This window comes from Plecotus auritus (genome assembly GCF_963455305.1).
Source record: "Plecotus auritus genome assembly, chromosome: 3".
Lineage (NCBI taxonomy): Eukaryota > Metazoa > Chordata > Mammalia > Chiroptera > Vespertilionidae > Plecotus > Plecotus auritus.
This window is the reverse complement of record NC_137772.1, coordinates 186160045-186166541: the sequence shown is the minus strand read 5'-3', so window position 1 is coordinate 186166541 and position 6497 is coordinate 186160045. Positions and strand designations below refer to the sequence as shown.

Here is a 6497-nt window from a genome sequence, read left to right as displayed (position 1 = left end):
TGTTGCCATACTTATATTGTGGATTTTGTACCTTCTTGTATTTTTAAAAATAATTTTAAATACTAATATCAATTAGTCATATTTAGACCATTTTTATCCCTAGTTTTTTAAATGTTGATTTTTACATTTGCTTCATTTGTTGACTCTATTTGCATTATAATTACATTTTATGTATAGTTTGACCGTTTTAAAAATTGTAATGTCATCTCCAGGAAGGATGTATTTTTCTTTTCTTTCTTTTTTTTTTTTTTTTTTTTGACATGCAACAAATTTTAGTTAGCATAGTCAGTCCCAATATTCAGCACAAAAAGTTTACAGAGGATAGAAAGTACATTAATAAAAGCCAGTGTTTATCAAAAGAAAACAGAACAGGGCTGCCAAATACTTCCTTCATGCCAGGCATGCCCAGTGGAATCTTTCCATACCCATCCTGGGACTTCTTGAATCCTAATGGTTACCTTGGCTGTTCTTACCCACCTGGTGGTCCGCATCTGCCACAAAAAGTTCCCAGTACCCTTCCCAGCCTCCTGTGACCACTGCTGATCCCAGTAGGGATGGCTAATCAGTGAGGACACCTTCCAAGCTTTTCTCATCTAAGGGGTCAGTGAAAAGCTGAGATGGCAGAAGGAGGAAATGGACAGCACCCAGGCAGAGCTCAATGTTTTGAAACGGACAGAGGAGGACCTGAAAGAGGGTCATCAGAAACTCGAAGAGATGGTTATCTGTTTAGATCAAGAGCAGCTGAGGTTGATAAAAACATAGAACCTTTGAGAAAGAAGGATGAAGAACTCAGGTCTACTCTGGAGAAAATGGAAAATCAGTCTGAAAACAATGATATTGATGAAGTTATCTTTCCCACAGCTCCACTATATAAGCAGATCCTAAATCTATACATAGAGGAAAATGCTATTGAAGACTCTACCTTTTACCTGGGAGGAGCCTTGAGGCAGAGAGTAATAGACCTGGATGTCTTCTTAAAGCATGTTTTCTGTCTGGTAAACAATTCCTGCTGAGAGCACTAATGCAAAAAGCAAGAAAGAATGCCGGTCCCAGTGACCTCTACTGCCTTCTCTGATATCAGCTGGAGACTGAGCTCTTCTTAAAGCAGTCTTTCCTTCTCTTTATTTCTCTGACAGTAGGTGCCAAGAATAAGTTATTGCTGTTTATCATTTAAGTATAAAATATTTTTAATTAAAGGGTGGATTTTCTTTGTGGAAGGCTCATGTACTGTGGGCTGTAGATTCTGTTGGGACTGATGGTAATTTATGAATTTCAAGAAAATTACCTCATGAGTAGTGAACATTCAGAATTCAGAGCATCTGATTTGTAATTGGGATTTTTATTTTACCCGGGTTACATTTTTTTCATTACAGATCTGGTAATTGGCATGATTCCTGATGCTTCTCTCGGTCTGTGGTTTTTCTAAGCCAATTTCCACAGCCATCCAATTCCTTTTTTCTTTGCAAAGGGTTCCATTCTAGCTAAACACCTTATATGAAGCCAAAACCACAGCTCTGTTTCAATAAGCAACAATAGTCTGTCAACTTTATCCCAGACCCCATACCTCTGAGCTACTTTAATAACAGCCTAAAGTTCTATGGTAATGTTTCTCCTTGAGAAAATCCCATTTCTTTCTTCCTGGTGAGTTTGGCTGTGTGTTTTTCTACTGTATTTTTCTCTTGGAATTTATTATTTTTCCTGTAGAAGTATGGCATTTGTAGGAGTTTTGTAGCAGTACAGAGCAGGAGAATAGTATTAATGGAAATTTGCTATATATAACCTCCTTTACCCACCTCGTAATAAATATAGATATACTTGCAAGTCATTGATATTCTGTTGTATCATTTTCACTGGCTTAAAACTATTTATTATACTTATGTGTCCTAACTTATCCAGCTAAATTCTTATTTTGGTTATTTTCAGTGTTTCTCTCCCATGATTCTTTTCTCATAAAAATTGCATTATATAATTTTTCATACATTTCTGTAAAAAGAAAATCAAAGGATATACATAAAATAATAACAAAGTAAAAAGAAGTTTCTAGAAAATAAATAACAACAGTAAGGAAAGGGTTAATAAATGTGAGGGAGTACCAACATGTTCTTTTCTCTGTGACAATGTTTTAGTTATATCCAAAGGATTTCTTTGCTTTTTTAGAAAGGTTTATTGGTTTGTTTGTGACAGCTATGAATGGCCCAGAAAAATGAAAGAATCTTGTAATAAACCAGGACCAAATTTTTTTGCTGCCACTGTATCTTGAAATGTGACTGCTATGCTCTCAGAAAAATATTAATATGATTGAACCATATATCACTTTCCCTATTTCTTGCTGCCTTCTTTCTACTTTGAGATGCCTAGTGGATGGAAACTTACTGCATCCTAAGAAACATCACTTTATCAGTCTTGGAAAAGGTAGCAGTAATGATTACAGCACCTCGGCTGAAACTATGGTAAACTTGGAACTAATTCCCCAAAGTGTTCATAACACCATTAAAGCTAGAGTTGCTTATCAAAGCTGGGGCAGTCTAGCACTCTTTACAGCTTCCAGAACTCTCTTTCATCTCAGAAGCAATCTATTCCCATTAAACTGAGTAGACATAGAACTATAACTAAAAACTTCCAGAAGAAGCAAAATAAAATATTTTCTAAAAAATGAAACAAGCAACAGACTAACTGCAAGGAAAAACAACACATAAACCAAGAATAATATATAATATTCAAGACAAAATTGCTAAAATAAATGAGAGGAACAATTAGTTTTCTAATGCTAATTTTCCTGGGAGGAAAAAATAATGATATTCATTGGAAACCAACTGCATCCTCTTTACAATTAAGGTTTCTTTATAAACCGGCAGTAAATCCAAGTACTTAATAGCATTTTTTTTCCTGCTCACTGTGGTGTCTATGAAGAGAAGATCTTCTAAGATACTTTAAGTTGAAGGTAATGTACCTTTTTTCTATTTGAAGGTCCTAGTTTTATTCCCACAGATAATGGAAAGCTAAACTGCCTTCAGCTATCAGTTGGTTAACTGATTTGATTGTCTTTCAGTCCCACAAAATATTCTTCGTGCTTACTTTCAAGTTTAATTAGGCTCCTATAGTGTTATGTGAAATAGAGCACTGCTTAACCCATGGTACACATATAATTGAACCAAGCAGGACTGAGTCTTATAATTTTCTATTTGGTCAATAGAGTTCAGATGAGTTAAGTGACTTGCCAGACTGTCACACTGTCCTCCCGGTTATTCAGGGAAGCCCTCAGATGGGACATAAATCCTGACCAATTTTGATATACTAGAAACATGCACTTTAAAAGGAAAAGCATATTGGCATAACCAATGGACACAGACACTGGGGTGGTGGGGGCTTGCCCGGGGTGGGAATGGCTGGCAGGGGGAGGGAGGGTGGTGTCAATCAGGGGAAAAAGGCGACATATGTGAAACTTTAGATAATAAAAAAAGTTGGGGGAAAAAAAGGAAAAGCAGACTACCCTGAAAGGAAGAAATAAAATTTTTTATTTTTATTATTGTAATTATCAAAGGAAACTTTAAGAAAATGAACTTTAGGATCATATTCTTCTAGATGAGTATATCTTAAGTCATAAGATTTTGAAGAAGTATGAGATCAGAGAGATCTAATTTTACTCCTGACTGCCCTTGGGAAAATTCTAAAAGTGTATCTACTATAGAGTTATCTGGAACACATTTCCTGAGAGCTTAATATTATTTGTCTGGGATCAGGTATGGACATTGGAATACAAAATCAAAATACAAAAACATGTCATTGATTCTACTGCCCAGCCATCGGAGAATCACTGACTCTGTCCCTGCAGAAGACTGTGTTGGGGGTGAGTAACTAAGCCCACCGGAAAGGACGGATAGGGTTTGGGTTGGTGGGAGAAGAGCAGAGCAGAAATTACACATCTCAGGCCAGCACGAGGAAAGTGTCAGTGTTTTTAGTATTTCCTTATAAAAAGCCATGCCAGTCACTTAGGAATTTAGGAGAATCATGCGTACACATCCCATCACCAATTCCACTTCCATCTTTGGTCTTGTTTGGATTTCTTGCTTTCCTCTGATTACTTATATTCAGATTCTGGTTTTTTTGTTTTGTTTTTTTTTTTTTTTTTAGGGTCTTTCATGGAGCAGTTATCAGGGCCTCTATTAGATTTCTCCCTGCATCTGTTTCACCTCCTCATACGTCAGTTATGTGTATACAGTCAATTCCAGCCAAATGTTATTTAATTCTGTACCCAACCTAAGTTTCCATGCTACTACAACCACCACCCACCATCCCCTGCATCCAGGGAAATGGAATGCCATAGACAAAGCTTAATAAAACTAAAGCTATCCAATACAGAAAATTCTAATTATAGATTATGAGTCTCCAACTCCTTTAGTCTAATTTATTTCATGTACTTATTTTTTAAAATTATTTATTACTTCCAGCTTGTGGTAACCATTCCCTTTAGACATTATTTCATTTTTACCTGGATTACCTATCTCCATACTCTGCAAGGATTAGCTCGAAATTCTCAGTTAAGTTGTTCAGCGCAGATAGAGCTGGTTGGAAAAATGGCAAAGTTGGTAGAGAAGAACTATAGATACAACCTCTAGTCTCTGGTTGGCACTTCAAAGCCTTTCTTTATTAGATAGTCTCTGATTTAAGCTCAAAATGATCCTATGACAATATCTACTATTTTCCAAAAGTACTTGGAATTTAGTTAACTGCTTATTTCAAGTAGTTTTTTTTCTCAAAATTGCCTTTCTTGTAGATTCAGGTCATTTTATATTGACTCTTTTCCAAATGTGCTGTACATTAACTCTGAAATCTCTCCTCCAGAGCTTGGCCATATAATTATGTTGATTGCATTCACACTTCTTTATTTCCAAAGTGCAGCAGGTAATTGTAGAGGTGCAGCTAGTCTATGCTAGGTTCAAGTTCATTTACTGTGCTAATAAAAGGTTTAACCCTTTGGTATTGGCAGCTAAGTAACTCTCTCTGCAGATATGCCTAAATTTTGTAGCATAAAGAAAACTCTGAGAGCTAAGTTAATATTCAAAACAGAATTATCAATGGCATTTTTTAAAGATTAAATGCTCAGATTTGCTGCTTCCCTTTCACTTGCCACCAGACACCAAGTCACTAAAGCAAACTTAATTAGAAAATAGAAGATTTTATAGGACCTACCAAACACAAGAAAAATCACATTTCAAATGCAAAATATTCTAGAGTCTATTAGGTATAGAAAATATGACATATAATTTAAACAACAAGCATTTGCAAATTAATTATAGTTATAAGTGCTTAATACCAAAAATTATTTAAAAACAAAGCTATGTACTATTTGAACTTGTACATGCATGTGCTGTGCCCATGGAAGCAGATCCTGCATAGAGAGGTGTTCACACTGGATGATCTGAGTTTGTATCAACATATAGCTCACCCTGTATTTTATTGGCAGAAATCATTCAAAAGTATATGAATTAGAAGTTTTTATAATAAGCCCTAGGATCACAAATTATAAGTATCACAAAATTGGCAAATATGTTTCATAAAACTTTTGTATTTGCTTGTAGATCCAACTTGACATTCAGGAGTCTGAAACTTAAAAAAACACCAAAAACTAGTTTGTCCTTCATCTATTGGCCCAGTATCAAACTGTACTATCTTTAACCTAATTTTTTTTTTAATTTAAAAAAGGGAAATAGAAAATTGAATAAGGGGAGAGTATAACTATATAAGACACTGAGCATATTAAAATGTTATTTTAATTAAAGAAGATTGCACTGATGTAGGGAAACAGAGAGATTAAGTTAAAAAATGGGACCAAATATGCTCTATGTGGACTTTAGCATATAAACGTCAGTGGGAATGATGAAGTATTTAATAAATATGGTGACAAATAGCTAGATAGTAAATAAACCTGGTTCCCCTTGTCATCTATTATATCAAAATAAATTTTCTATGACTCAAATGTTTAAATAGTAAACAATAAGTACTAGAGAGAGCAAAGAAAATAATCTTTAGGTAAAAAAAGTCCCTTCTACAAGAAAGAAAGAATGGAAGCTATAAAGGAATAAATTTTTTTTACTGCACAGTTTTAAAGTTATGTAGAGCAAAATACCATAGAGAAAAAAATTAATCTAGAAAAATTAATTGCACATATATAGATAAAGCACAACTTCTCTTCATATATAAAGAACTCTTCAAATTAACAATAGCTCCACAATTTCACATCTAGGAATTTATCCTAGATATGCAAACATAAATGGGTGAATTAAGTTTACTGAAACATTATTGGTAATAATAAAAATCTGAGATAAATCTAAATACCAATCAACAGGAGATAATTTATTACATTATGGTATAGCTAAACAGCTAAAAAAATATGGTACGGGCAAATAATTTATGGCTTAATAGCAGTCATAAATAAATAGTGTTTATCTCTGTGTATAGATAAGATGTCCAATATAGTCAATAATAAAGACAAGATT

At 34.4% G+C, this 6497-nt stretch overlaps 1 pseudogene across 1 annotated transcript; it reads left to right on the top strand.

Annotated features, from left to right (window-relative positions):
* Nucleotides 1-260: 260 nt before the first annotated feature.
* On the top strand, nucleotides 261-1075 carry LOC308244271 (tumor susceptibility gene 101 protein-like; annotated as a pseudogene). The gene has a single exon. The product of its transcript is annotated as a tumor susceptibility gene 101 protein-like (transcript).
* Nucleotides 1076-6497: the final 5422 nt, after the last annotated feature.